Genomic DNA, 23,534 nt, shown 5'->3' on the forward strand with positions numbered 1-23,534 from the left:
TTTCAGTTTCCTAGTACATTAACCCCTTCAAGACACAGCCTGTTTTGGCCTTCAGGACACAGCCAATTTTTTCAAATCTGACATGTTTCACTTTATGTGGTAATAACTCCGGAATGCTTTTACCTATCCAAGCGGTTCTGAGATTGTTTTCTCGTGACACATTGGACTTTATGTTACTGGCAAAATTTGCTCGATACATTAAGTATTTAATTGTGAAAAACACCAAAATTTAGCGAAAAATTGCAAAAATTTGCATTTTTCAAAATTGATATGTATCAGCTTGTAAGACAGATAGTAGTAATACCACACAAAATTGTTGATAATTAACATCACCCACATGTCTACTTTAGATTGGCATCGTTTTTTGAACATCCTTTTATTTTTCTATGACATCACAAGGCTTAGAACTTTAGCAGCAATTTCTCACATTTTCAAGAAAATTTCAAAAGGCTATTTTTACAGGGGCCAGTTCAGTTGTGAAGTGGATTTTAGGGCCTTATATATTAGAAACCCTCGATAAGTCACCCCATTTTAAAAACTTCACCCCTCAAAGTATTCAAAACAGCATTTAGAAAGTTTCTTAACCCTTTAGATGTTTCACAGGAATTAAGGCAAAGTAGATGTGAAATGTTCAAATTTCTTTTTTTTTTTGCAGAAATTCATTTTTCATCTATTTTTTTTGTAACACAGAAAGTTTTACCAGAGAAATGCAACTTAATATCTATTGCCCAGATTCTGCAGTTTTTAGAAATACCCCACATGTCACCCTAGTGCACTCATTGACTGAAGCACAGGCCTCAGAAACAAAGGAGCACCTAGAGGATTTTGGGGCCTCCTTTTTATTAGAAAATATTTTAGGCACCATGTCTGGTTTGAAAGGCTCTTGCGGCACCAAAACAGTGGAAATCCCCCAAAAGTGACACCATTTTGGAAACTATACCCCTTGAGGAAATTATCTAGGGCTATAGTGAGCATTTTGACGCCGCAGGTTTTTTGCAGAAATTATTGGAAGTAGGCCGTGAAAATGAAAATCTACATTCTTTCAAAGAAAATGTAGGTTTAGCTAATTTTTTCTAATTTCCACAAGGACTAAAAGGAGAAAATGCACCACTACTTTTGTAAAGCAATTTCTCCCGAGTTAAACAATACCCCGCATGTGGTCATAAACGGCTGTTTGGACACACGGCGGAGCTTAGAAGGGAAAGAGCGCCATTTGGCTTTTGGAGCTCAAATTTAGCAGGAATGGTTTGCGGAGACCACGTCGCATTTGCAAAGCCCCTAAGGGACCAAAACAGTGAAAACACCAAAAAAGTGACTCCATTTAGGAAACTACACCCCTTGAAGAATCCATCTAGGGGTGTAGTGAGCATTTTGAACCCACAGGGATTTCATAGATTTTATTAGAATTGGGCAGTGAAGATAAAAAAAATCCTTTTTTTTCCAATAAGAAGTAGCTTTAGCTCAACATTTTTCATTTTCTCAACAAATAAAGGAATAAAATAACCCCAACATTTGTAAAGCAACTTCTCTGGAGTACGGCAATACCCCATTTGTGGTCATAAATTGTTGTGCACTCGATGTTGCAGAGTGAAAATGGTTTTTCAATAGATATGCCAATATGTGGCGCCCAGCTTGTGCCACTGGAGACACACACCCCAAAAATTGTTAAAAGGGTTCTCCCGGGTATGGCGATGCCATATATGTGGAAGTAAACTGCTGTTTGGGCACACTGTATCGTTCAGAAGGGAGGTAGCGCCATTTGGCTTTTGGAGCGTGGATTTTGCTTGTAGTAGTTTTGTTTGGAGTCTTACTGGTGTTTCCGTTTATAATGTGGGGGTACATGTAAGGCGGGCGGAGTATATAAGGGGCATAGTCAGGTGGTATAGTGGGGTAAAAAAAAACAATAAAATAATCCATAGATGTGTGTTACGCTGTGACACAATCCTTTCTGCACAGGCCGGTGTCGCACTAATAAATGGTCTTTACTTATTCCCCTTTTGGTCCGCACTCCGCACCTTTGAAGTTTGGGGAATTTTGCTGGGAAAGTGTTGTCCTGGTATAATACGGGCGCCCTCACTTCCTGCAGATATGTTTGGCCCTCCCCTTCCTGGTTCCCTAATTTTAGGGGCCTTGATAAATCGCCACTTGAAACAGAAGAAACGTTCCCCTCGGGCCGGCACAACTGCATATTTTTATTTCCTGGCTTATTGGTGCCTTGACTAATTTTATTTTTTCATAGACGTAGTGGTATGAGGGCTGTTTTTTTTTGTGTGACGAGCTATAGTTTTTATTGGTACCATTTTGGGGTACATGCGACTTTTTGATCACTTGTTATCCTTTTTTTTTGGGAGGCAAGGTGACCAAAAAACAGCAATTCTGGCATATTTTAGTTCTTCTTATACAGCGTTCACCATGTGTTATAAATTACATGTTACCTTTATTCTGCGGGTTAGTCCGATTCCGGTGATACCTAATTTATAGCACTTTTTATGTGTTACAACTTTTTGCACAATAAAATAACTTTTGTAAAGAGAATGGATTTTTTCTGTCGCCAAGTTGTAAGAGCCATAACGGTTTTAAATTTTTCGTCGACGGAGCTATATGAGGGCTTGTTTTTAGCGAGACGAGTTATAGTTTTTATAGGTACCATTTTTAGGTACATGCGACTTTTTGATCACTTTTTATTTCAATTTTTGGAAGACAAAGTGACCAAAAAATAGCACTTATGTCAGTATTTTGTAGTTATTTTTTTTACAGCGTTCATTGCGCAGGATAAATAACATAATATTTTTATAGTTCAGGTCGTTACGGTCGCAGCGATACCAAATATGTATGGCTTTATTATTTTTTTCAATAATAAATGACTTGATAAGGGAAAAAGGGCGATTGTGTTTTGTGTTATTATTTGAAACTATTATTGTATTTTTTACAACTTTTATTTTTACTTTTTTTACACTTTTTTTTACACTTTTCTTTAATCCCACTAGGGTACTTGAAGGTCCAACTGTTTGTTTGATGTTCTAATACATTGCACTACCTATGTAGTGCAATGTATTAGAACTGTCAGTTGTTCACTGACAGCAAGCCGATCAGGCTCCGCCTCCGGGCGGGGCCTAATCGGCTAACGTAATGGCAGATAGGAAGCCATTGTTAGGCATCCTGTTGCCATAGTAGCAGTCGATTGCATACAAACCACTTTGATGCAGCGATTGCATTGAATCGCTGCATTGAAGGGGTTAATGCCAGGAATCGGAGCTAGCTCCGGTTCCTGGCGATAGATCGGGGTGTCCGCTGTAACATACAGCGGACACCCACTGCTGATGACGCCGGCTCAGCTTCTGAGCCGGAAGCTGAGCCGGCGCCATCTTGCCGATGGTACCGGAAGCCTCCTGGGCCCCGCCGACGACGGGGCATAGGAGGATTCCGTTATTGGCGGACCGGGAGGTAAATATTAGCCCTCCGATCGCCTTTGCAGCCACCGGCAACCCAGCGATCACGTTGCTGGGGTGCCGATGGCTATAAACTCCTTGTTAGGGATCTGCCAGGTACTACGTCTAGGTATACTCCTGGGATTAATCAATCCACACCTGAGGCCAGACCTGTTCGACTGACACCATCTCCCACCAACCAGGGTGGCAGGCTCAGGAGTGGGAGAGCCTATCGCGGCCTGGTCAGTCGGAGTTAGCTCCGCCCCCTGTCCTTTATTACCTGCCGGGTTCTCTTCCTCAGTGCTTGTAATTCTTCTGGATTCCTGGCCTCACTGCTGCTTGCTCCAGCCTGCTTCTGCCGTGCTTCTGCCGTGCTGCAGTTCCGCTTAACCTGCTTTGCTTTGCCCCTGGCTTGCTTCCTTCTCCGTGCTCACTTTGGTATACTCCACTTCATCCTGGTCCTGACTACTCATTCACCGCTCCGTTTCCTCGCGGCGTTCCGTGGCTACTGCCCCTTCCCTTGCGTGTTCCCTGTTTGTTCTCACGTGCACTTAGACAGCGTAGGGACCGCCGCCCAGTTGTACCCCGTCGCCTAGGGCGGGTCGTTGCAAGTAGGCAGGGACAGGGCGGTGGGTAGATTAGGGCTCACTTTCCCTTCACCTCCTTCCTGCCATTACATAATTACAAGCCCCTACCTAGTCTACCATTTCTCCTACGCTGACGCTATCATGGACCCCCTTGAGACCCTGACCCAGCAGATGCAGGGCCTCTCCCTACAGGTCCAGGCCCTGGCCCAGAGGGTCAACCAGGGTGACGCTGCCTTAGTGGTGCCCCTCACCTCACCTCTAGAACCCGACCTCAAGTTACCTGACCGGTTCTCAGGGGACCGTAAGACGTTTCTCTCCTTCCGGGAGAGTTGCAGACTGTATTTCCGCCTAAAACCCCACTTCTCAGGTTCCGAGAACCAGCGGGTGGGTATCATCATATCCCGACTCCAGGAAGGGCCCCAAGAGTGGGCCTTCTCCTTGGCTCCTGACGCCCCTGAACTTTCCTCTGTTGATCGTTTTTTCTCTGCCCTCGGACTCATTTACGACGAGACTGACAGGACTGCTTTAGCCGAGAGTCAGCTGGTGACCTTACGTCAGGGTAGGAGACCGGTTGAGGAATACTGTTCTGATTTTAGAAAGTGGTGCGTAGCTTCTCGGTGGAACGATCCGGCCCTAAGGTGCCAGTTTAGGTTAGGATTATCTGACGCCCTGAAGGATCTGCTGGTTAGCTACCCCTCTTCTGACTCCCTTGACCAGGTTATGGCCCTAGCAGTACGAATTGACCGACGTCTCAGGGAACGTCAGCTTGAACGCTTCAATGTGCTCCCCTCTGACTTTTCTGCGATCCCCCCCGAGGTCCCGTCTCCTCGCCCCTCCACGGAGGACTCGGAGGTACCTATGCAACTCGGGGCCTCCATGTCCCCTCGACAACGTAAGGAGTTTCGCAGAATGAATGGTCTCTGCTTCTACTGTGGGGACGACAAGCATCTACTGAACACCTGTCCCAGGCGCAAGAATAAGAAGCCGGAAAACTTCCGCGCCTAAGTGATCATCGGGGAGGTCACTTGGGCGCACAGGTATTTCCCGTTAATGTGAAACGCAATAAAATTTTGCTTCCCTTTCAGGTCTCGTTTGCTGGCCGGTCTGCCACGGGCAGTGCTTTCGTGGATTCTGGCTCATCTGCTAATATCATGTCTGTGGAATTTGCTATGTCTCTAAAGATGCCTTTTATTGATTTACCTTATCCTATCCCTGTAGTAGGTATCGACTCAACTCCCCTTGCTAATGGTTATTTTACTCAGCATACTCCTGTTTTTGAACTCCTGGTTGGCTCCATGCATTTGGAGCAGTGCTCTGTACTGGTGATGCAGGGATTATCGTCTGATCTGGTATTAGGTCTTCCCTGGTTGCAGTTGCATAATCCCACGTTTGATTGGAATACTGGGGATCTCACCAAATGGGGTAGTGAATGTCTTATGTCATGTCTTTCTGTTAACTCTATTTCTCCCCGGGAGGAGGTAAACACGCTTCCTGAGTTTGTTCAGGACTTCGCCGATGTGTTTTCTAAGGAGGCCTCCGAGGTGTTGCCCCCCCATAGAGATTACGATTGCGCCATCGATTTGGTGCCTGGTGCCAAGCTTCCTAAGGGTAGGATATTTAATCTTTCATGTCCTGAACGTGAAGCTATGAGGGTGTATATCCAAGAATGCCTGGCCAAGGGTTTCATTCGCCCCTCGACTTCTCCTGTAGGTGCTGGCTTCTTCTTCGTGGGGAAGAAGGATGGTGGTCTTAGGCCGTGCATTGATTATCGTAACCTGAATAAGGTCACCGTAAGGAACCAGTACCCACTTCCTTTGATTCCGGATCTTTTTAATCAGGTTCAGGGAGCCCAATGGTTTTCTAAGTTCGATCTACGGGGGGGCATATAACCTTATCCGCATCAAAGAGGGGGATGAGTGGAAAACTGCGTTCAACACACCCGAGGGTCATTTAGAATACCTGGTCATGCCCTTTGGTTTGTGTAATGCCCCTGCTGTCTTCCAGAATTTTATTAATGAAATCCTGAGAGAGTACCTGGGTAATATTCTTGTTGTGTACCTTGATGACATACTGGTGTTTTCCAAGGACTGGTCCTCCCACATGGAGCATGTCAGGAAGGTGCTCCAGGTCCTTCGGGAGAATAATCTGTTTACTAAGACTGAAAAATGTGTCTTTGGGGTACAGGAGATACCATTTTTAGGGCAAATCCTCACTCCTCATGAATTCCGCATGGACCCTGCCAAGGTTCAGGCTGTGGCGGAATGGGTCCAACCTGCCTCCCTTAAGGCGTTACAGTGTTTTTTAGGGTTCGCCAACTATTACAGGAGATTTATTGCCAACTTCTCGGTCGTCGCTAAGCCTCTTACGGACCTTACTCGCAAGGGTGCTGATGTCCTCCATTGGCCCCCTGAGGCCGTCCAGGCCTTTGAGACCCTCAAGAAGTGCTTTATCTAGGCCCCCGTGCTGATTCAGCCCAACCAAGAGGAGCCATTTATTGTGGAGGTTGACGCATCCGAGGTGGGAGTGGGGGCCGTCTTGTCCCAGGGTACCAGCTCCCTCACCCATCTCCGCCCCTGTGCTTACTTCTCTAGGAAGTTTTCGCCCACGGAGAGTAACTATGATATTGGCAACCGCAAACTTCTAGCCATTAAATGGGCTTTTGAAGAGTGGCGGCACTTCCTGGAGGGGGCCAGACACCAGGTAACGGTCCTTACGGATCACAAGAATCTGGTTTTCCTAGAATCGGTCCGGAGGCTTAATCCTAGACAAGCTCGGTGGGCACTATTCTTTACCAGATTTAATTTCTTGGTTACCTATAGGGCTGGGTCCAAGAATATTAAGGCTGATGCTCTGTCACGTAGTTTCATGGCCAATCCTCCTTCTGAGAAGGATCCTGCTTGTATTTTACCCCCTGGTATAATCGTTTCTGCCACGGATTCTGATTTAGCTTCTGATATCGGGGCTGATCAGGGTGCAGCTCCCGGGAACGTCCCTGGGGACAAACTGTTTGTTCCCCTGCAATACCGGCTAAGGGTACTCAGGGAAAACCATGACTCCACTCTATCTGGTCATCCTGGCATCTTGGGCACCAAACACCTCATTACAAGAAACTATTGGTGGCCTGGGTTGCCTAAAGACGTTAGGGCTTACGTCGCCGCTTGTGAGGTTTGCGCTAGGTCCAAAACCCCTAGGTCCCGACCTGCGGGCCTACTACGTTCCTTGCCAATTCCCCAGAGACCTTGGACCCGTATCTCCATGGATTTTATCACCGATTTGCCTCCATCTCAGGGCAAGGCGGTGGTGTGGGTGGTAGTAGACCGCTTCAGCAAGATGTGCCACTTTGTGCCCCTTAAGAAGCTACCTAACGCCAAGACGTTAGCTTCTTTGTTTGTGAAACACATCCTGCGTCTCCATGGGGCCCCAGTCAATATCGTTTCTGACAGAGGGGTACAATTTGTTTCCTTATTTTGGAGAGCTTTTTGTAAAAAGTTGGAGATTGATCTGTCCTTCTCCTCCGCCTTCCATCCCGAAACTAATGGCCAAACGGAAAAGACTAACCAATCCCTGGAACAATATTTAAGGTGTTTCATCTCTGACTGTCAATTCGATTGGGTCTCATTCCTTCCCCTTGCTGAATTTTCCCTGAATAACTGGGTCAGTAACTCGTCAGGGGTCTCCCCGTTTTTCTGTAATTTCGGGTTTAATTCAAGGTTCTCCTCCGTTTCCCCTGGTTGTTCCAATAATCCTGAGGTAGAGGATGTTCATCGGGAACTGTGCACTGTCTGGGCCCAGGTTCAGAAGAACCTAGAGGCGTCCCAGAGCGCACAAAAGATTCAGGCGGATAGTAGACGTTCTGCTAACCCCCGGTTTATCGTCGGGGATTTGGTCTGGTTGTCGTCCAGGAACTTGCGCCTTAAGGTCCCGTCCAGGAAGTTTGCTCCCCGATTTATTGGACCTTATAAGATCATTGAAGTCCTCAACCCTGTATCCTTCCGTCTGGAGCTGCCCCCATCCTTTCGCATACATGACGTCTTCCATGCCTCCCTCCTTAAACGCTGCTCCCCATCCTGGTCCCCCTCGAGGAAACCTCCTGTTCCCGTTCTCACCGCTGAGGGGGTGGAATTCGAGGTGGCCAAGATTATGGACAGTAGGATGGTCCAGGGCTCCCTCCAGTACCTGGTCCATTGGAGAGGATACGGGCCGGAGGAGAGGACTTGGGTACCTGCCCGTGATGTTCACGCTGGGGTATTGATCAGGAGGTTCCACCTTCTCTTCCCTACTAAACCGGGTCCTCTTAGTAAGGGTCCGGTGGCCCCTCATAAAAGGGGGAGTACTGTTAGGGATCTGCCAGGTACTACGTCTAGGTATACTCCTGGGATTAATCAATCCACACCTGAGGCCAGACCTGTTCGACTGACACCATCTCCCACCAACCAGGGTGGCAGGCTCAGGAGTGGGAGAGCCTATCGCGGCCTGGTCAGTCGGAGTTAGCTCCGCCCCCTGTCCTTTATTACCTGCCGTGTTCTCTTCCTCAGTGCTTGTAATTCTTCTGGATTCCTGGCCTCACTGCTGCTTGCTCCAGCCTGCTTCTGCCGTGCTTCTGCCTTGCTGCAGTTCCGCTTAACCTGCTTTGCTTTGCCCCTGGCTTGCTTCCTTCTCCGTGCTCACTTTGGTATACTCCACTTCATCCTGGTCCTGACTACTCATTCACCGCTCCGTTTCCTCGCGGCGTTCCGTGGCTACTACCCCTTCCCTTGCGTGTTCCCTGTTTGTTCTCCCGTGCACTTAGACAGCGTAGGGACCGCCGCCCAGTTGTACCCCGTCGCCTAGGGCGGGTCGTTGCAAGTAGGCAGGGACAGGGCGGTGGGTAGATTAGGGCTCACTTTCCCTTCACCTCCTTCCTGCCATTACACTCCTCACATGCTGCGATCTCTATTGAATGCAGCATGTGAGGGGTTAATCGGTCGGATCGGAGGCTAGCTCCGGTCCTGGCCGATACCTCAGGGTGCCAGCTTTAACATACAGCTGTCACCCGGCGGTGATGTCGCTGGCTCAGCTCCTGAGCCAGCTTCATCTCCTTCACGTACATTTACGTAGAGATGCGGGAAAAGGCAATCTCCCATGACGTAACTGTACGTGAAATGGCGGGAAGGGGTTAAATGGTCCTTTAAATGGTGACACTAGAAACTAAAACTCCTCCCGCAAAAAAATAAGCCCTCACACTACTTTATTGATGGAAAAATAAAAAAGTTATGGCTCTTGGAAAGCAGGAAGGGAAAAACTAAAATGTAAAAGCAAAAAATGGATCACTCCTGAAAGGGTTAATTAATTTCTACTGAAAAAGCATTTATGACCACGTGGGGTATAGCCGTACTTGGAAGAAATTGCTTTACAAATCTTGGGGTGCTTTTTCTCCTTTATCCTTTGTGAAAATGAAAAAATGCAACATTTTTGAGGAAAAAATGTTGATATTCATTTTCACGGCCTAATTCTAATAAATTCTGCAAAAGACCTGTGGGGTCTACATGCTCACTATACCCTTAGATAGATTCCTTAACACCTTAAGGACGCAGCCTAGTTTGGGCCTTAAGGCTCAGAGCCCATTTTTCAAATCTGACATATTTCACTTTATGTGGTAATAACGTCGGGATGCTTAAACCTATCCAAGCAATTCTGAGATTGTTTTCTTGTGACACATTGGGCTTCATGTTCGTGGTAAAATTTGGTCGATATATTTAGTGTTTATTGGTGAAAAATTGCAAAATTTAGAGAAAATTTTGAAAAAATAGCATTTTTCAGAATTTAAATGCATCTGCTTGTAAAACAGACAGTTATACCACCCAAAATAGTTACTAGTTCACATTTTCCATATGTCTACTTTAGATTGGCATCGTTTTTTGAACATTCTTTTATTTTTCTTGGACGTTACAAGGCTTAGAACATAAACAGCAATTTCTCATATTTTTAAGAAAATTTCAAAAGCCTTTTTTTTAAGGTACCTCTTGAGTTCTGAAGTGGCTTTGAGGGGCCTATGTATTATAAACCCTGATAAAACACCCCAGTTTATAAACTAGACCCCTCAAAGTATTCAAAACAGCATTTAGAAAGTTTTTTAACCCTTCAGGCATTTCACAGGAATTAAAGCAAAGTGGAGGTGAAATTTGCAAATTTCATTTTTCTTGCTGAATTTCAATTTTATTTACCAGAGAAATACTACTAAATATGTATTGTCCAGATTCTGCAGTTTTTAGAAATGTCCCACATGTGGCTCTAGTGCGCTCGTGGACTAAAACACAAGCCCCAGAAGCAAAGAAGCACCTAGTGCATTTTGAGGCCTCTTTTTTATTAGAATATATTTTAGGCAGCATGCCAGGTTTGAAAAGGTGTTGAGGTGCCAAAACAGTAGGAATCCCCCAATAGTGACCCCATTTTGGAAACTACACCCCTCAAGGAATTCATTTATGGTTGTTGTTACCATTTTGACCACACATTTTTTTCACAGCACGTATTTGAATTGGGCTGTGAAATGAAAAAAAAATTCATTTTTTCCAATAAAATGTCATTTGTGATCAAAATTTCTTATTTTCACAGGGAACCAAATACCCCATTTTGTTGCCCAATTTGTCCTTAGTATGGCAATACCCCATTTGTGGTGATAAACTGCCGTTTGGGCCCATGGGAGGGCTCAGAAGGGAAGGAGCGCTGTGTGTTCTTTGGAGTACAGATTTTGCTGGTTTGGTTTTCGGGTGCCATGTCACATTTGCAGAGCCCCAGAGGTATCAAAGCAATGGAAACCTGCCAGAAGTGACCCCATTTTGGAAACTATACCCCTCAAGGAATTCATTTATGGGTAATGTGACCATATAGACCCCATAGTTTCTTCACAGAACTTATTTGAATTGGGCTGGGAATTAAAAAAAAAATATATTTTTTCCTATAATATGTCATTTTAGCTCAAAAATTCTTATTTTCACAAGAAATAAAATACTCCATTTTGTTACCCAATTTGTCCTGAGTGCGGCAATACCCCATTTGTGGTGATAAACCAACCACAAATGACCCCATTTTTGAAACTACACCCCTCAAGGAATTCATTTATGGGTGTTGTGACCATTTTGACCCCATAGTTTTTTCACAGAACTTATTTGAATTGGGCTGGGAATGAAAACAAAATTATTTTTTTCAAATAATATGTAGTTTTGGCTGAAAATTTCTTATTTTCACAAGAAACAAAACACCCCATTCTGTTGCGCAATTTGTTCTGAGTGCCGCAATACCCCATTTGTGGTGATAAACTGCCGTTTGGGCCCATGGGAGGGCTCAGAAGGAAAGGACCACCATTTGGCCTACTGGGGATTTTCTAGTGCGAAGTCATGTATGCAGAAGCACCTGAGGTACCAGTACAGTTGAAACCCGCAAGAAGTGACCCCGTTTTAAAAACTTCACCCTTAAGGCATTCATCTAGAGGTGTAGTGAGCATTTTGACCGGAGACCTACACCCCATAAACTGTAATGTGGGTTCTCCTGGGTACGGCAATACCCTACATGTGGCTGTTATCAGCTGCCTAGGCACACAGCAGGGCTCAGAGGGGAAAGACGAGGGGGGATAAGCTGTGCGGAGTGCATCAGGGTAAGTAAAATTGGGGTAAATTATAAACCAAGGGATGTATGATAAATTTTAAAACACTCTTTCATACAGAGCTCTGGTTATTCGGGACACGTGTCACATTGATATATTGTGTCATCCCTTATCGCCCTCCTATAGCAGACTTTGCACCTCTTTTGACTTTTTCCCTTCTTGCCAGTTTGGGGAACTTCTCCTGGAAAGTGTTGCCGCTCTGGTACGATGTGTGTGGCCCCGCTTCCAGAAGTACTGGGTGCCCCCCCTTCTTGCTCCCTAAAGATTCGGTTCTTGATAATCACCTCTTGAAATTCCAGGAAAGTTCCCATCTGGCCTGCACATCGACGTAGCACGTACGCATTGTACAAAGCCATCTGTATGATGTGCCCGGCCAGCTTCTTATACCACACCGCATGGCGCTGTAGGGCTTCAGGACTTGATCTGACAAGTCCACCCCTCCCATGTACCTATTGTAGTCCAGGATGCAGTCTGGTTTGGAGGTGGCCTTTCCTTCATATATCCTAAACCTGTAGGTATACCCTGATGCACTCTCGCACAGCTTATACATCTTCACGCCATACCTTGCCCTCTTACCCGGCAGCTACTCGCGGAATTGAACCCTCCCTTTAAAATGTACCAGGGACTCATCAATAGAAATACACTTCTCGGGGGTGTATGCTTGGGAAAACTGGGCACTGAAACGGTCTAATAGGGGTCTCCGTTTATACAAACGGTCAAAACTGGGGTAATCTTGGGGTGGGCACGGCTCATTATCAGCATAATGTAAGAAGCGAAGTATTGCCTAATTTATTTATTTTTTTATGTTACAGTTCAGTTCTGAAGTTTCTTTGAGGGGCCCATATATTAGAAACCCCTATCAAACACCCCATTTTAGAAACTAGACCCCTCAAAGTATTCACAACAGCATTTAGAAAGTTTATGAACCCTTTAGGTGTTTCACAGAAATTTAGAGCAAAGTAGAGGTGAAATTTACATTATTTTTTTTGTCAGAAAATCCGCTTTATACCATTTTTTTTATAACACAAACGGATTTATCAGAGAAACGCAACGTAATACATATTGCTCAGATTCTGCAGTTTAGAGAAATATCCCACATGTGGCTCTAGTGCGGTAATGGACTGAAGCACCGGCCTCCGAAGCAAAGGAGCAAGTAGAGGATTTTGAGGCCTCTTTTTTATTAGGCACCATGTCCGGTTTGAAGAGGTCTTGTGGTGCCAAAACATTGGAAACCCCCCAAAAGTGACCCCAATTTGGAAACTAGACCCCTTGAGGAATCCATTGTAGTTTTCTTGGGGTGCATGCGGCTTTTTGATCAGTTTTTATTCTATTTTTAGGTTGCGTGGTGACTAAAAAACAGCAATTCTACTATTGTTTTTTTATTCTATTTTTCACCGTGCGCTATAAATGACATATTCACTTTATTCTGCGGGGCGATACGATTACGGCGATACCAGATGTTTATAGTTTTTTTTTTATGTCTTATGGTGTTTGCACAATAAAATACGTTTTGTAAAAAATCATTCACTTATTGTGTTACCTTATTCTAAGAGCCAGAACTTTTTTATTTTTTAATCAATAAAGCCGTAAGAGGACTTATTTTTTGCGTAACTAACTGTAGTTTCGATCAGTACCATTTTTCGGTACATGCGACTTTTTGATCTCTTTTTATTCAATTTTTTGGGAGGTGAAGTGACCAAACAATTGTGATTGTGGTACGGTTTATTATTATTTTCTTTTACAGCGTTCACCGTGCGGGATAAATAACAAAATAATTTTGTAGTTCAGGCCGTTACGGATTTTTACTTTTAATACTATTAAAACTTTTATTTTCTTATTTTTACACATCTTTTTTTAACTTTTTTTTTTTACTTCATTACTTTGTCCCACTAGGGGACTTGAGGGCAGGAGGCCCTGGTCGCTATTCTAATACACTGCACTACATGCATAGTGCAGTGTATTAGAACTGTCAGCTACTCACTGACAGCAAGCATAGTGGGTCCTGACGTTGTCAGGACCCACTAGGCTTCCGTCTATGGCATAGCCGGACGCCATTGTTTGGTGTCCGGTTGCCATAGTCACCATCGCCGGCCGCTATCGTGTAGCAGGCCGGCGATGGCAGCTTAACTCCTAAAAAGCCGCGATCTCTATAGAACGCGGCTTTTAAGGGGTTAATCAGCGGGGACACAGCGATTGGTCCCCGCTGTAGGAGCTGCGGCAGCTGCTGTACAAAACAGCAGCTGTCACAGCTCCTGTATGTGTCGGGAGGACAGCCGAAACGGCCGTTACTCCCGAGACGTACTATTAGGTCATGGAGCGCGAACGATACAGCTGCCATGACCTAATAGTACGTCCAGGAGCGGGAAGGAGTTAAGGGGTGTAGTTTCCCAAATGGGGTCAGTTTTGGGGTGTTTCCACTGTTTTGGTACCTCAGGGGCTTTGTAAATGCGACATGACACCCGAAAACCATTCCGGCTAAATTTGAGCTCCAAAAGCCAAATAATGTTCCTTCCCTTCTGAGTCCTGCCGTGGGTCCAAACAGCAGTTTATTGCCACATATGGGGTATTGCTGTAATCAGGACAAATTGCTTTACAAATGTTGGGGTGCTTTTTCTCCTTTATTCATTGTAAAAATTAAACATTTCTATGTTTTTTCAGAAAAAAGTAGATTTTCATTTTCACGGTCTAATTCCACTAAATTTAGCAAAAAAACTGTGGGGTCAAAATGCTAACTATACCCCTAGAAAAATTCCTTCAGGGGTGTAGTCTCCAAAATGGGGTCACTTTTGGGGGGTTTCCACTGTTTTGGTCCCTCCAGGGTGTTGCAAACGCGACATGGCACTGAAAACCAATCCAGCAAAATCTGCGCTCCAAAATCCCAATGGTGCTCCTTCCCTTCTGAGCTCTGCCGTGGGTTCAAACAGCAGTTTAGTACCACATATGGGGTATTGCCGTATTCGGTAAAAGTAGCTTTACAAGTTTTGGGGTGCTTTTTATTCTTTATTCCTTGCAAATATTAAGTTTTTTAATATTTTTTCAGAAAAAAAGTAGATATTCACTTTCACAGACAAACTCCAATAAATATAGCAAAAGACCTGTGGGGTCAATATGCCCACTATACCCCTAGATAAACTCCTTGAGGTGTGTAGTTTCCAAAACCGTGTCACTTTTGTGGGATTTCCGCTGTTTTGGCCCCACAAGACCTCTTCAAACCTGACATGGTGCCTAAAATATATTCTAAAAAAAGGAGGCCCCAAAATGCTCTAGGTGCTCCTTTGCTTCTGAGGCCGGTGTTTCAGTCCATTATCACACAAGGGCCACATGTGGGATATTTCTAAAAACTGCAGAATCAGGGCAATAAATATTGAGTTGAATTTCTCTGGTAAAACCTTCTGTGTTACAGAGGAAAATGTATTACAAATGAATTTCAGCAAGAAAAATACAATTTGTACATTTCCCCTCTACTTTGCTTTAATTCCTGTGAAGCGCCTAAAGGGTTAAAAAAACAACTTTCTGAATGCTGTTTTGAATACTTTGAGGGGTGCAGTTTTTAATATGGGGTGATTTATGGGGTGTATCAAGTACATAAGGCCCTCAAAGCCACTTCTGAATTGAACTGGTCCTTGAAAAATAGCCTTTTAAAATTTTCTTGAAAATGTGAGAAATTACTGCTAAAGTTCTAAGCCTTGTAACGTCCTAGAAAAATAAAATAATGTTCAAAAAATGATGCAAATATAAAGTAGACATATTGGATATGTGAAATAGTAACTATTTTGTGTGGTATTACTAACTGTTTTACAAGCAGATACATTTCAAATTAGAAAAATCATAATTTTTGCACATTTTCTCAAAATTTTGGTGTTTTTCACAAATAAGCAATGAATTTTGTGACCAAATTTTTTCCAATAACATAAAGTACAATATGTCATGAGAAAACAATCTCAGAATCGCTTGAATAAGCAAAAGCATGCCAGAGTTATTACCACGTAAATTGACACATATCAGATTTGAAAAAATGTGGCTGGTCCTGAATGCCAAAATGAGCTCGGTCCTGAAAGGGCTAAAAGGTGAACATTCACTTTAAGGTTACAGAAAATCTACCGCAGCTTAGAGGAGATACCTGATGTACCAGGAAAAATTTTATGGTCATACCACTAGCCCATATTGATAGGAACATAACATATGCAGTTTAATTACTTTGATAGGCTGGGCCACCCTGTTTCACTTTGTTCTCAATACTGCTTTGTTTTTTAAGTTCATATGGACAACGTTATGAGACCATTTACTGATCATTGCTTTTCATTTTTACCCAGCGTGGATAAAACCTGTGTCAGTCCAGGTCCCAGTCCCCACCGCAATGTGTCTTTGGACATTAAAACTTTGCATCTTGTTCCTTTAAAGGTTTCCGGGGTGACTTGTGCTTAAAATATACTGTGGTCCTTTATTTAGTAATTACTGTAAAAGGCAAAACAGCCTTTGTTGGTGTTCAGTAAATGCGTGAGAAAGTAAATGCGTAGGGGGGAAATCTTTAAGAAGTGCTACGTAGAGATGATGGTTTGCGCACATCAACCAGCTCAAACCCACCTGTCTCGACCACAACAAACAATTTTGATTTCCTTGCATTAAAACAAACAAAAAAAAATTAAAAAAATTAAATCGACAGTGCTGGAGTCAGACTATTGGAAAACTAGACCTGCGCACACTTTCCACAGTGGTTATTAAGAGTACACAGATCTTTTGTCTTACAACAAACACTGGCTTACTAATGATGGAAATTCACAACCTCCGGACTGCATTTCCATCATGCACGAACTGTAAATTCTAACTTCAGAGTAAAGGTAAGACAGAAAAAATAAAGTGGGTTTAAAGAATAAAACTTGTACTCAGCATATGACATCATGAAGCTCAGCAAGTATTCCACCAATACTACAAAGTCACATTGAGAATATCACGTTATGATATCCTGGGTTTACACAAAGCTGTTTTAATACCAAAACTGACCAATCATAGCGCCAATATCTATGTGTAAATGGGCCAAAGGATTGGCTCTATTAGAAAAGGCTCTGATCCATTTTCGATCACTTATCTTTAGAAATTTAGTCCTCATTCACACTGCTGTATTCCAGATCTATATTGTATGGATCCTTAAAGGGGAACGTGTCATGTATTTTAGTTTTGTTAATTAAATGTAAGTCTAAAGAAGAGAATGTGTTTATTTTTTTTAATGTTGTATGTATTTATTTTTAAAAACTTTGGCGGCCATAGTGGAGGCAAACACTTCCATCCTTTGTTGTCAGTATAGACAGTGCAGCACGGTGTGCGCTTGATAGCTGCTGAAATGCCACAGATTATTAGTGTATTCAGGAAGGAAGTGATGTAGTGAAGTCCCCTGGCCCAGAAGCCAGAGAATGGCAAGGGAGATGCATACAGAGCCTTATCTGTTTGTATAGTGTTGCTATCCTACTTTATCTAGGCCTCCAGCAGTACAATCGAATGGTCATTATAGGGGGTTTTACACAGGACAATTATCGGTGTAGTTGCCGATAATTGCCCTGTGTAAACAGGGGAAAGATCAGCAGATGATCGAGCAAACGCTGATCATCTGCTGGTCGTATCGTTTTAAAAAAGTTAAATATTATCGTTGTCGGCAGCACTGCCGACATGATAACGTATGGGGACGAGCGATTGGAGTGACGACCGCTCGTCTCCATCCATTGATCCGTGTGACCGGAGCAAATGAGCGCATCGTTGATCGACGCTCACTGCACCGGCCGGTGTAAAAGGCCCTTAACTCACCCCCCCTCTAATAATAATGGGAGGACTCTGCTCATATTGTCCCAGTCTACAGAGAAATGCTGAAAATTTAGCAAAAGTCTTAGCATATTGTAACGGCTCTAGTTGCCAATATAAAATCTTGAATATCAACGTTTATTTTATGTGTAATCACATAAAATAAAACAACAAAAAAATCATTTTCTAATAGTATATTCCCTTTTATACAACACCCATGGTCTTCTATGGACCATACTGTACATTCATTCATGTGCCTCCAAATTTATCTCATGCTGTATTATGGACATGTTCAAAGGTAGCAACATTCAATGGCACACGGAATGTCTACATGACCAACCCAGGGTATAAAGACTGCATAATCTGAAAACCCCATTATGATAATTAGTATGGTTTTATTTTTTCAGTAAAATTCTTACATCCTACCAAAAATATCTCAACAATGAAAACATGAGACCAAAACTCATACCTGTAATGAGTTTTGAGGTGGCACGAAGCAGCAACACTACTGCACTGAATAACGTCATATAATGATACCAGATAGGCAGGGGTAATTGTTTATGCTACAGTTTCCCTCCATCTAAATCTACTAGCTTTTATACCCGGCGTTGCTCGGGAGGTTGACTTACGGTATAGATAGAGGAAAAGCTCACTATTTAAATACCTCACAGTATAAATTTAATTGCTACCTCTCAATATGAATTGAATTGCTAGAGAGTGTAAATAATGTTATTGGAAGCATAAAAGAAAAGAAATGTAGCAATATATTCATTACAGATTTATATAGTGTTGATTTAGGACTGCATGTTTCTATTCCAACGCTTTCTTGTAAACAATGTTTTTTGTCGTTTGATCCTGTGCCAAGATGTACAGATTCTTTCCAGTGCCAACTCTGGAGCAAGCAACATATAGTTGCCCATGGGAATAACAGGGACTTTGAAGGTGTATTCCTGCCACTTTCAGGGATTGACCTTGAGCCTTCTTAATTGTCATTGTGAAGGCTAGGCGTACTGGGAACTGTTGCCGCTTGAACTCGAAAGGAACATCATTTGGAGCGAGGGGAATGTGAGGAATAAAGACAACTTCCCCCTTGGCACATCCTGTTAGTATGGTGGCCTCGATGACGTGATCCATCAACTTCTTGACACACAGCCTCGTCCTGTTGCAAAGTTTCGGAGCGTCAATGTTTCTCAACAGCATGATAGGTGAACCAACCTTCAACATCAATAGATGAGCAGGTAAGCCAGCCGGCTCGAGAGAGTTGAGAAATTCTGTCGGATAGTACATCGCCTGATCGGGGTCAATAACTGTGTCGGTGGACTTGTACAACTTTTCTTGACCTGGCAGAGTCATTTTAATTTGCTGATTGATGACGTTGACAGAATCCTTCTTTGTAGCCAGTATTGCCCGTTGACATAACCATTTATGATCTCTGTAGTTGAAGGCGATGTTGGGAAAGACACTGATTGTAAGCTCTTCCACCGAATTGGGAAAATTTGCGAAATCATCATGGAAGCTGATCAGATCCGTCCCATTGTCAACTTGAACATCTCCATTCCCCAGATTGAGTAATCTGCTGGCAAACTCAACTGCTGTGGCATCGGGGAGGTCACTTGGGCGCACAGGTATTTCCCGTAAATATGAAACGTAATAAAATCTTGCTTCCCTTTCAGGTCTCTTTTGGTGGTAGGTCTGCTACCGGCAGTGCCTTCGTGGATTCAGGGTCTTCTGCTAATATTATGTCTGTGGAATTTGCTATGTCTCTAGCTATGCCATTGATTGATTTGCCTAAACCTGTCCCGGTAGTGGGTATCGACTCCACTCCTCTTGCTAATGGTTATTTTACACAGCATACCCCTGTTTTTGAACTCCTTGTTGGCTCCATGCATTTGGAGCAGTGCTCTGTACTGGTGATGCAGGGATTATCGTCCGATTTGGTTTTAGGCCTTCCCTGGTTGCAGTTGCATAATCCCACGTTTGACTGGAATACTGGGGATCTTACCAAATGGGGTAATGAATGCATGACGTCATGTTTTTCTGTTAATTCTATTTCTCCCCCTGAGGAGGTGAACACTCTACCTGAGTTTGTTCAGGACTTCACTGATGTTTTCTCTAAAGAGGCCTCCGAAGTGTTACCTCCTCATAGAGAATACGATTGCGCAATTGATTTGGTACCAGGAGCTAAGCTCCCTAAGGGTAGGGCTGGGTCTAAAAATATTAAGGCTGATGCACTGTCGCGTAGCTTCATGGCCAGCCCTCCTTCGGAGGAAGATCCTGCTTGTGTTTTGCCTCCAGGTATAATCATTTGCTCTATTGATTCTGATTTAGTCTCTGAAATTGCGGCTGATCAAGGTTCAGCTCCCGGGAACCTTTCTGAGAACAAGCTGTTTGTTCCCCTGCAATTCCGGCTAAGGGTACTTAGGGAAAATCATGACTCCGCACTATCTGGTCATCCAGGCATCCTGGGTAGCAAGCACCACATTGGCAGAAACTATTGGTGGCCTGGGTTGCCTAAAGACGTTAAGGCCTACGTTGCCGCTTGTGAAGTTTGTGCTATGTCCAAGACTCCCAGGTCCCGACCAGCGGGCTTACTATGTTCTTTGCCCATTCCCCAGAGACCTTGGACCCATATCTCCATGGATTTTATCATCGATTTGCCTCCATCTCAAGGCAAGTCGGTGGTGTGGGTTGTAGTAAACCGCTTCAGTAAGATGTGCCACTTTGTGCCCCTCAAGAAACTACCCAATGCTAAGACGTTAGCTACCTTGTTTGTCATACACATCCTGCGTCTCCATGGGGTCCCTGTCAATATTGTTTCTGACAGAGGGGTACAATTTGTTTCATTGTTTTGGAGAGCCTTCTGTAAAAAGTTGGAGATTGATCTGTCCTTTTCCTCTGCCTTCCATCCTGAAACTAATGGCCAAACTGAGAGGACTAATCAGTCTCTAGAACAATATTTAAGGTGTTTTATCTCTGACTGTCAATATGATTGGGTCTCATTCATTCCCCTCGCCGAATTTTCCCTTAATAACCGGGTCAGTAACTCGTCAGGGGTTTCCCCCTTTTTCTGTAATTTTGGGTTTAATCCACGGTTCTCCTCCGTTTCACCTGGTAGTTCCAACAATCCCGAGGTAGAGGTCGTTGATCAGGAACTACGCACAGTCTGGGCCCAGGTTCAGAAGAACCTAGAGGCGTCCCAGAGCATACAAAAGACTCAGGTAGATAGAAGACGTTCTGCTAACCCCTTGTTTGTGGTCGGGGATCTGGTGTGGCTATCGTCAAAAGATTTGCGCCTTAAAGTCCCGTCCAAGAAGTTTGCTCCCCGGTTTATAGGGCCGTACAAGGTCATTGAAGTCCTCAACCCTGTCTCCTTCCGACTGGAGTTGCCCCCGTCTTTTCGAGTACACAACGTGTTTCATGCCTCCCTCCTTAAACGCTGCTCCCCGTCCTTGGCTCCCTCGAGGAAACCTCCGGTCCCTGTTCTCACCCCTGAGGGGGTAGAATTCGAGGTGGCCAAGATTGTGAACAGCAGGATGGTCCAAGGCTCCCTCCAGTACCTGGTCCATTGGAGAGGATACGGGCCTGAGGAGAGGACTTGGGTACCCGCCCGGGATGTTCACGCTGGGATATTGGTCAGGAGGTTCCACCTTCGTTTCCCCAATAAACCAGGTCCATCTAGAAAGGGTCCGGTGGCCCCTCATAAAAGGGGGGGTACTGTAAAGGATCTGCCAGACACAGCTTCTGTGTCAACGCCCATAGGTAATCAGTCTGCATCTGCTTCTATGTCTGTGAGACTGACTCCATCTTCCACCACTCAGGATGGCAGGCTTAGGAGTGGGAGAGCCTATAGCAGCTGGCCAACAAGGTACAAAACAATGTCTATAGTTCTGAACGGGTACCTGAGGCAAGGTAGACAGTGGCAGGAGCACGACTTGACTTTCACAGCAGGTGATGCCGCGGATGCAGTGGGAAGACACGACTTGACTTTCACAGCAGGTAACGATAGCACGGGATATAGGGTATAAGCAGCAGGAACGGGTAACACTGGGAACATGGAAAACACTGGGAGACCTTTAGCAAGACTAACTAGGGTATACAACAACGCTCCGGCAAGCAACCAGTGGGCATGGCCCCTTATTATAGTCCAGCAGCCATTTGGGCTGATAATTGATGTTAGGCAGCTGGACACGTACTGGACCTTTAAGGCCGTGCACGCGCCCTGCGGAACAAAGTCCGAGGACCCAGAAGAGAGTGTCGGCATCTCCCTGGAGGGAGTGAATGCCGAGAAGAGAGACGTCCATGGCTGAGATTGTCAAGGGGTAAGTCAGAACGACGACCTCCGGCCATAGACGTAACAACGTCCAGTTTGGAAGCGATCGATTTCATCAATTGTACTTTCTTGTCTTTCTTGGCGATTGATTTGATAAGTTGTTCTTTCTTGTCTTTCCAAGCCAAATGCTGCTTGATCCGATCCTTTGTTGACATATTTGCAGATGTACTTGATCGCCTTAACTGAGTTGCAATATTCAACATTGACGTAAGATTGAAAGGTCTTGGAAAGAAATGGCGAGTAGGGTACAATACGTCTATTTTCGACCTCGATGTGCTGGTAACTATTGCCAATCTTCATCTTCATCAATGCAGTGAACCCGCCTTCTCCCACTTTTCTTCTGCGATAAAGTGGATAACCATCATCTCCAGACTGAGTTTCATGGATCAGCTGTCTTGGGAATCTCTTTGTACAGAAGCCATCTTTCATGCATGGGGAGCTTGGATTCAGTATTCCACATGGTCCATGGACCATGTTCTTCATGATGATGTCGAATAGCTTTTGATCTTCTTGTGCATTTGGGATCTCTGCACTAATGACAGAATCGATCTGATTTGGTCGGATCTTCTCCTTCAGCCAGATCAGTATATGTGCGTGAGGCAAACCTCGTTTTTGCCATTCGATTGTACACATGAAGCATTGAGTTTCTCCAAATACCTTGCCCTTCGTGAGGACATTCATGAACTTGATAACCTTTTTTTGAAAGACTTGGGCTACCAGATCGTGTCTATCAGTCGCCGATTGTTCTGGCAAGAGCTCTTGGCAAATTTCTTTCCATGTTGGGTTGCACGTAAAAGTAATAAACAGGTCAGGCCTTCCGTATTTTCACACATATGTCATGGAGTCTTGAGTGTATTCGTGCATATGTCGAGGGCTCCCTGTGAAGCTAAAAGGCAAGATAACCATCTGACCAACATTGCATTGCTCGTGTTTCCATCGTTGACGACAGCATCTTGAAGGTGGATATAGCTTTCAGTGCGAAGTGCCTTCTGATTAAAACGGACGAAGCAAACTCACTCCGTTTCGATTTTGGCATACATATCAACCAAAAACTGATGGAAAAGAATTTGGCACATCAAGAGGTGATTTGAATGGCTCGCCCGCATCATAATTCGATAGGCGTAGAAGGCCATGCACAAAACTTTTTTCCCAGCGGTAACATTTCCGGTACTTGGATTTGTTTGGAAGATTTGAATATCGTATCCGTCTTCGCCTTGCCAAAAGATTAGTGGGTACTGAAGGGCGTCATATGATCGATGGGTTTCAGAAACTCTCTGCAGTTGATTATCACGCTTCTGCAGCACAATATCCCGATTTTCAAATTCCCCAACGATGACGACAGCAACTTCATTGAGAGTTGATGCGTTGTATCACCGCTCATGCTCTCCTCTTGGCCTTCGGTCAGCCTTGATGACCACTTTGTAGTTATCCGAAGTCATCATTTCCAAAGAGCTCTTGAATATCTCGACATAACAGTCATGTTCGTGAAGCATCTGCTGCAGTTCCAGGGATGAGTTCCAGGGACGTTGCTCTGTCATTGCTGAACTTTAAGCTTTTCATCGCTCATGAAATAAATCTGCAGAAACTTTGGTGGTTCATTGGGCAATGGCAGGAGCGATCCAAGTCGATGGCAAACTTGTCCCTGAATTTTGAAGGTGGGCATGAAGCCTCTCCCTCGAATTTCATTCACACCAAACAAAGTCATCTGAAAGCAAGAGTTGTAGCGCCTCAAATTTCCCAGAAAGTGCTTAGTTTGGGGA

At 44.3% G+C, this 23,534-nt stretch overlaps 1 pseudogene; it reads right to left on the minus strand.

The window, feature by feature from the left end:
- LOC142741726 (uncharacterized) overlaps nt 1-23,312 on the minus strand; it is a 36,315-nt pseudogene extending 13,003 nt beyond the window's left edge.
- Between the last annotated feature and the right edge of the window lie 222 nt (nt 23,313-23,534).

Source organism: Rhinoderma darwinii, chromosome 2, assembly GCF_050947455.1.
Source record: "Rhinoderma darwinii isolate aRhiDar2 chromosome 2, aRhiDar2.hap1, whole genome shotgun sequence".
Taxonomy (NCBI): Eukaryota; Metazoa; Chordata; class Amphibia; order Anura; family Rhinodermatidae; genus Rhinoderma; species Rhinoderma darwinii.